The sequence below is a fragment of the Buteo buteo genome, chromosome 15 (assembly GCF_964188355.1).
Source record: "Buteo buteo chromosome 15, bButBut1.hap1.1, whole genome shotgun sequence".
NCBI classification, from domain to species: domain Eukaryota; kingdom Metazoa; phylum Chordata; class Aves; order Accipitriformes; family Accipitridae; genus Buteo; species Buteo buteo.
The window spans coordinates 21,569,794-21,578,064 of NC_134185.1; the positions used below are offsets into that span (position 1 = coordinate 21,569,794).

The 8,271-nt window shown below is 45.8% G+C and overlaps 1 long non-coding RNA gene across 4 annotated transcripts; it reads left to right on the forward strand.

The window, feature by feature from the left end:
• The first annotated feature begins 621 nt into the window (after positions 1 to 621).
• On the forward strand, positions 622 to 7,138 carry LOC142039639 (uncharacterized). 4 transcript variants are annotated; one of them, XR_012652991.1, is made up of 4 exons: positions 622 to 753; positions 1,392 to 1,444; positions 3,094 to 3,200; positions 3,508 to 7,138. It is a non-coding gene; the product is annotated as an uncharacterized LOC142039639 (long non-coding RNA). The 4 variants fall into 4 exon arrangements; XR_012652990.1 differs by having other exon boundaries at positions 1,397 to 1,444; XR_012652992.1 differs by lacking the exon at positions 1,392 to 1,444 and having other exon boundaries at positions 622 to 830.
• Positions 7,139 to 8,271: the final 1,133 nt, after the last annotated feature.

Below are 8,271 nucleotides of genomic sequence, written 5' to 3' on the forward strand. Positions count from 1 at the left end.
CCACAAATCCGCCGCCTAAGCCCCAGCAGCCTGGCTGGCCCCCGAGTCACCGCCGATAGATGCATCTCTCCCCCTCTTCCTAAGCCTTCCCCGAGGAAGCAGGGCGGCGGAGCTGCTCCCCGCCCGACGCTCGTCCTTGCGTCTCACCCGCCCCCAGGACGCCACGGCCGGAGCCCTTAAAACAAAGGCGAAAACTGCCCTTTTCCACGCTCCCTTCCCTCCCCGCGCCGCCACCGCCGCGTTAGGCGCCTGGCTACCGGAGCTCGCCTAGCAGGGGTAAGAAACAAGAGGGGAAGGGGGGGGGGTTAAGGAAAGAAAACCCACGCACCCAGCCCCACGGCTGATCCCCGTCCCTGGACGGCGGCGGTGGCGGGGCGCAGCCCAGCGCACCTGACAGCCCGCCGCGCCGCTCCGCGCCGCGCTGTATTTCCCTCCCTTAGCGACAGGGGAGGCGCGCGGCGGCGGCGGCCCCGCCATTGGCGGAGGGGAGCGGCGCGGCTCGGCCATAGGCCGGCGCGGCCGCCAATGGGGCGCGCTGTATCCGGGCGGCAGGGGGCTGTGGAGCTATTTAAATCCAGCTCGGTGATGTCAGCGGGGGCGGCGGTTAGGCGGGGGGGCGGTTGGCGGTGAGGCGAGCGCGGTGGCCGCGCCTGTCAGGCGGCGTTAGTCACGGGGCGGCCGCTGCCGCTGAGGGGAGGTGAGCGGGAGCGGCCCGCCGCACCTGCGCGTCCTGCCGAAACGTCCCTCCCCGCGGTATGTATGGGATCCGGCTGCCCCCCACCCCGCCGGTAACCCGGAGCGGTGAGCTCGTCCTGTCTGGCGATCCTGGAGTACGTGGGTTAATTTCGGGGTGTTGGCATGGCGCACGCTGAGAGTGAGCAGAGTCAGGGGGGCTCGCTGGTTGTGCGCGTTTCGTGCTAAGCCATCTCTTCATTAAAGAGAAGACAAAAGGGGTACTCTCCGCAGTAAGAACACTTCTGCAAGTGTTCGGGGGGAGGGATTACCTCACAGCACCTTTCTGCGCCGCTCTGGTTCGCGGCCAGTGCCTCCCCACGGCCTCAGTGGTACTGCAAAAGCAATCAAGTGCATTGAATTCCATCCCTTGAACCGTGCCTTCGGAAAGGCGCGGCTTGCCCCTTGGTCTTCCAGGATGGCCTGGTCTTGATCCGGAGGGACTGCCACAGGCGAGAAATCCCCGACTGATGACGCTGGTTTAAAGGGGCACGTTTGGGCCATGAGGCGTACCGATAGCAGGAACAGCCACTTCGTCTTGCATTTCTGATTCCAGTTATGGCAGGTCCTGTTCTGTGGGTTGCAGGGAGGTCTTTTAGATGCTAAAACTTGATAGATGCTTCTGGCCACAAGTGTTCTGTTTTCTAATGTCTTCCCAGCACAGCAATCGCAGAAGGAGTAGAAATGGTGTTATATGTTACAACAGAAGGTGGTAAGCAAAACCAAGATCCAAATGCACTGGTCTGTCTTGGCAGAAAATGTCTTGTAATTTGTTCTGTGCTTCGATATGCTGGAGACCTGTCCTGGAGCTCACCATGTTCAGTCTAATAGAGGCTGAAAAGTGGGATTAGACTTGTTTGACCCAAAGCATGTAATCACCCTGCCTCCAGCATGATGCCTGCCCAATACCCTGATGGTTGCACAGCTCTTTCCCTCTTGTGTGACCCAAACTTACCCATGATGCAACAAAAATGCAGGCATCTCCCATCATGCAATGGTGTGTCACTCATCTGATAGGAGTGCACGTAAACATCAGGTAACAGACAGCAAGCTCTTCTCAGTTTGCAGATGGATGTGTGCTGTGACCATAGATTTTGGCCTGTGACTACAGGCATTTTGGTTGCCTAAAGATGTGTGTTCAGCTACGTGGCTGCAGAAGCACATACGGTGTGGAAGTCATTCCCTAAAAGCAATGCTGGGGTGTGGTGAGCTGAATGCTCAGGGCTTTACTGAACATTGTTGGTAGCAGAGAAGATTTATGAGGAAATAGGGACTGGAAAACAGGAGGAAGTAGGTTGCTGACAACCAGGGGACTGAAGGTCTCTACGGCCTCCCAAACAGGACAGTGGGAGCAAACAGCCCGTGCTATTTCATGGTGCAGTTTCATAAATTCACAGTCATGATTAGTATGAGAGGGCAGGTTTGACATAGGACTTAGCTACTGAAGCTAGAGTGGGGAGCTGGTGCCCTCAAGGAAGGATGAAAAGCCCTTACTGTTACATGTGAAGGAGCTGTCATTGAAATGATGTTTCTTGACTGTGGCAGGATATGGCAACAGAGGTAGGAGACAGCAGGGGAAGGCATGAGAGGTGGCTTTTGTGAGGGAAGGGGAAGGCTTGTTGTGACTTGGGGTCCTCAAGGGGAATCTAATTTTCTTTAAAGGTTGTTCTTTCACTGAGAGTCAGGTGGAAGAATGTGAGAGCCCCTTTTGGGAACTGAGTCCATGTGCCTTTTCAGTCCTGTTGGCTTCTCCTTCCTTTTCCCTATTTAGAAAGCTGCTTGGAATAAAGATTAACTCACTACAGTCAGTGTGTTTCTTATGTATTGTATTTGTCCATTAATGCCACACTCCAGATTTTCTGTGAGTTGCCTGCAAGGCTCAGGAAATAGTATTTTTTGTTGTTTTGATTGAACTTTCTCCCTGTGGTCCCTGGCTGTGTTACTTCTAGGATGACTTGGGGAAGTGTCGCTTTCCTCTGAAATACCAGATCAGCATTAGAAAGAGATGAAAAGCTGGACAGAGGTGTTCGTGGTGGTCCTGCTCCCAACTCATGCATCTTGCTCACATGCTTGGAACTAATCTTAGGATCAGATTTGAGTTGAGAATAATTTTTTCTTTAACATGGGCCATTGCATCTTGGGCAAAAAATGGAAGGGGAAGGCATTCACTCTCCTCTGCAAGATGGAACGTGGTTCGCTTTGTAAAATAAACTTGGGTATTTGGGGGGCAGGAACTGCTGGAATTGACAGAGCCCTTGGCCTGGAGTAGTATAAACCTTAAGTTTGGTGGAGGGGGTGGGGGAATGTTAATATATGTGAGTGCAAGAGGGGAAGATGAATGGATCTTTCTGGACTTCACAGCTATGGCATAAACTTACTGGGACAGAAAGGAATGTGAAGAGTTCATCTGGTCCATCCTGTGATTTTACTACCACAAAGCAGGATCCAATCTCCCCATCTCTTTCCTGGTAAGTACGTAAATTATGCAAAGATCTTCAGAGATGGAACTTTATAACCTCCCCAGGCATCTCTTCCAGTGCTCCACTTTCCTTAGCTTAGGACAGATCTCTGTTGCCTCCAATTAGAAACTTCTTAGGTGCGGTTTAACCCCATTACTTCTTGCCCTATCCATGTAGAGAACAGGTCATTCCCTTCCTTTTTACCATAGAATTTATGTATTTTGAAGACTGTCAGCATGTGTAGCTTCAGTCTTCTCTTTTTAGGTAACCAAAATCTTAATCTGATCAATTTTTGATCATGCATAATTTTTTCTAGTTCTCTTCATGTGACCCTGGGAGACTGCAATCCCTGACCCTTCCTTGCTTTCAGTCCTACATACCTGTTTAAGAAAGGTCTGGAGAAAGAAGGCAAGTCGTGATGTCAACATTTCCTCATAGTTCTTTTTTTCTCCTAAACAACCATGGTGAATGAACAAAGTTCATGGCAGATGAAATTCGCAGCCCCTAGGAAAGGAGTACACACTGCAGGGGAGGATGGATGGATGGTGCTGAAGTGGTGACATCAGCTCAAAAGAGGGACATGGGGACAGCTGGCTGATAAACTGATGTGTGCAGCTCCATTGAAAAAAGAACCACCAAACCCCAGCAAACTCCAAATTTTAGGATGCTTAAGGAAAGGGGATACTGAATGATGAACAATAAAATGTTACTGTAAATGACACTCACTGGAAATTACTGTCTGTTCCACCACCTCAGCTACGGAGTTTCACAAGGTCTGCAAAGATTGCTGTTAAGGCTGAGTAAACTGAGGCATGGAGAAACTAGGAGGCACGTGAGTAACTGAAGTTCAGCCAAGGCAGAACTGGAAATCCCCTCCCAGTCCTGACACTACTTCTTCCTGGCCAGTCTTCAGAAATCATTCCTGCTTCAGACTAGTGATACATGATACTGTACTTTTTTCCTGTTAAGAACACATTTTGCGGAAGGGTCTATAAGCCTGTGTAGGATTCAGCTGAATTCAGGCTGCAAGATGGGGTCAGTTGCAGTCCTCTGCTTTAAAATATAATTGGTAAAAATCTATTTTAAATGTTTTGGTCAGGACTAGTGAACCTTTTCAATTTTTAAATGTGGTTTGTGTGGAAAATCCCTCTGTTAAATAATTAGCAAGTGCTCTAAGCATTACCGCGTATTTTATATTTCATCTGCCTGGAAGAAATGGACAGTTCTGTTGCTACTGATTAACCACAATTTATTTTGTGATATTTGTGACTGCCGGAAGACAGACTTCATAGTTTATTTCTTTTACATCCGATTATTCAGGGAATGGGGCTGGACAGAAGAAGGGTTTAACCACAACTTTTCTTCTGTTCCCAGTCCCAGCAGACATTTGAGTTTACCCAGAAAAAATCTGCACAGGCTGAAAATGTGAAAACCAGAGAGTGAGTGGTTCAACAGGCAAAAGGATTGCAGTGCTGGATCTTATTTTCTTGGCTGGCATTTGCTCTGATGGTTTGTTTATTTTACCTTTGACATAGCCTTATTCCACATTTCAGTGTAAATTTTTCTCAGGCGGCAAAAAAAATCATTGCTGCAGCTGCTGTTGCATGAATTAGTCTTGGGTACCAATGGACACTAATTGTGTTTAAAATGAAGAATTTGGCACAAAAACCTGTTCAGATTTAACCTTTTCCTCTCAGAAATGGAGATATTAATGATTCTTTTTATGGAATGAAGGATAAGATCACCTTTTAATTCATTTTGATGATCAGGTCTTTGTTCCTGAGGCTCTTTGAACAGTAGGTTGTGTCAAGCGTGTCCCTGGCTCTACTGTGGGCAATTCTGTACACCTCGGTGCTGTTAGCAGGCTATACCAGCAGGCCTTGGAAAGCAACACAGAATGCTGTCACATCTGTTTTCCTCTAAAGTTGTTTTGTCCTGTCTTCAAGACGAACTTTGAATTCTGAGATGTTTTTTAAGTCATAGCACTGCAGTTGGCAGCACCACTCCTGAAGGAATAGAATGCTTCAATCTTCATGTGTGTTGGACCTAATAGTCCTCCTGGCAGTCAGCAGGAGGCTGTAGTATGCCAAAAAATGTAGACATGGGCTCCTCAGCCTGAAGAAATTGCCCTAGATTAGGGAGTACAGACAAATGTTGATTAATCAAATGTGCCTACAACAAACAGAAATTCTCTTATAGTATAAGCTAACTTCCAAGTTTTCTCCTCTGGTGTAGCACCAGTAGCTCAGAGGTCTAAGCAGTCCTCTGCTTAATTTCACAGCCGTTGCTTAGGTAGCTGATCCAGTTTGTTTTCTAAGCCTTGTTGTACAGAAGGCCATTACCTGTGCACACAATCTCTGCATGCACTGGAGCTCAGTTGTATATTTTGCCCACATCAGCTTCTTCCACAGTGTTGCCTGGTTAGCACTTGCAACAAGCATCTTGTGAAGCCTCTAGAAAAGTCTCTTCCAGCTGGCGGACTGGCCAGAGACAAACATGTAGGATGCTGGTGACTGTCTGGGATTATAAAGAAGATCGTTGCAAGAGTACGTGGTGGTCTGTTAAGGGCCAGATCCCTAGTCAGGCCAATGAGGATTGCAGGGAAAAGATCAAGGAGTTGAATGAAATGAATTCTCCATTCTGGCAATCAAACTGGGGAAATGCGTGTTTTCTTGCAGCCCTGCTGAGGCCTGCAAAAGCTCTTCCATCTTCAAAACACTTCTGAGAATGATGCCAATGAAAATAACCTGCAGAAACATTTTTAGCATTTATGCCACTCGTTTGGAATTCGAGTATGGTGAACTCTTGTGTGTTGAAGTGCAGGGAGCAGAATAGAACAGACCAATCTGTCTATGAAGACTGGAGGGGCTATTTACCATCACTGAGATTTAGAGGATTTTTTTAGTGTTATTGATCAGTTTGTCTAAAATGGTGTCAAACTGTAGCTTTCCTGTTGCGATAAAGCTGTATGACTAGTATTTTGATATTTTGTTTGTTAGAAGCTTGGGACCACATATCAAAAGGCAGGGGACACGAAAGAGGCCATAAGAATGTGTTCAAAATAGCACAAGGAGGGATTTTATATAGTATTTCCTAGGTACAGTGTAAAATTTTACTCTGTTCTTTCATGAAACTTATCTATACATGTGTAACAAAGTCTGGGGCTTTTAAGTATTGGCCTGTTTGGGCAACTACTCTTAGGTTTGGGACAAAGTATAGTGTAATGTGATACCATGTCAGTAGGTAATACTAATCTTTGCATAATTTTCCATAAAGGGCAGGGAACTTGAGAGGAATGTCCTTTTACAACCCCATATAATGACAGGGGAAGCTTGTCAGCTGAATTTTCCAGTATGTGGATTATTTTTATTTTTAAAAGTTAGCTCTCATATTTCAGCGTTGTCTTCCTTCTCCCCACAATCCCAAAGAACAGCCTATTCAGTAGCTAGCAAAAAATTTAAGTCCAGAGATGACTGTTACAGCAAATACCAGCATGACATTTAATATAAATTCTTGCCTAAAATATCTGCGATAAAACCTAGATCCTATAGGTATGCATATGTATGTATTGGTACTAGAGTATGATCTAGGTGGGGTTTAAGCACCACGTTCCAAAAAAGCAAATCCACATAAACCACTCATCACCTCTTCATCATCTGAGCATATGCAGACACCTACCATCTTTGTGACACTGTTTTAATCCTATGTGGAGTGGCTTCATGAAGACAGCTGCATCTTTAGCATACATGGAGCTTACCGAGTTCAGCACAGAGCTATCTCCAGTCAAGAATGCAAACCAGCAGAGATGGTTTTTGTCCACCTCTTGCCTAATGGCCAGCCATTAGAGGACTTGCTGAGGAAACCAGGCTTCTAGCGCCCTCAGACAACAATTCCCACTTACTAGATGAGAGATCTCACCTTAGTGGCATGAGTGGAATCATGACACCGCCTCTTCCATGGTTTTCAGAGTTGATTTATATTCTCTGCCATGCTTGCATAGGACTGTTTTCCTTTCTATAACCACTTAAAATGCTATATTCCTTTGGTTTCTGTGGAATTCCTGGTTTGGAGTAAGGAAAGGGATAATTTTAACAATTGAAATTGTGTCTGACTCCTGAGTAGATAGAATGAGGAAAATGTCTCTAGTGCTATTTCCTTAGGTCCTTAATTTCTGAGATAAAAAATGTACATTGTGGCTCTGGTACACATACTCTCTGCCTCAATTTCTCTTGCATCCTTTGAATAATTATTCTGTTAGGAGTTGTAAGTCACGCAGTGCTTCTCCATTTATACAATTCAGCATGCAGGAGAAGTGCATATCAAATTTATGGGCTGAAATAGAATCATCAACCATTCACGAGGCAACACCTGCAAGAAGGAGCAGTCACAGCTTCTTGTCCTGAGCAATACAGAACACTGAGCAGCTACTGGGTTAACTTGTCCTAACACAGAGCAAAAGCCCCTGGAGTGAATCCAGCATTACTTATCTTTTTAATAGCTGTGTCCATGTGTTTGATTCGTGTCTTGTTTTGGTTTTGTTTTTCCGAGGGAATCATAACTCATTTGCACAAACAATCCCTAGTCCATAATGAATACACATACCAGGATTTATAACAGATAAATTAAAGGAGATGGGCTCATGAGACAGCAAAGCATGCAGTAGTAGAAAGGATAAGAAGTACCCTTTTCATGCTGTCTGATAAGAATGATCACTTAGAGCAGAATATAATTTTAATTTCCAAGTTATCCAAATACCCGCATCAAAAAAGGAAAACAAAGAGAGAAAACAGGTATTTATGGGCACACTGATGTCACAAGTGCCTTGGTATCCTGCTCTGGTACATTGCATTCAACATCTGATAGGTAACACAGAGCACCAAAGCGCATAGCATTTATAAAGATGTCATTAAAGAATGTGACAGCCTAGGCTGCAGGAGGAAATAAGAAAAAACATGGTCCCACTTAACCATTTGCCTGAATCTTACATGACTTTTTTCAAGGTAAGAAAACCAAGGACTGTTAAGCAGAAACTGTGTCTGGTGGCAAGGCAGCTGCTGCTCAGAAAAAGGGGTGAAACTCT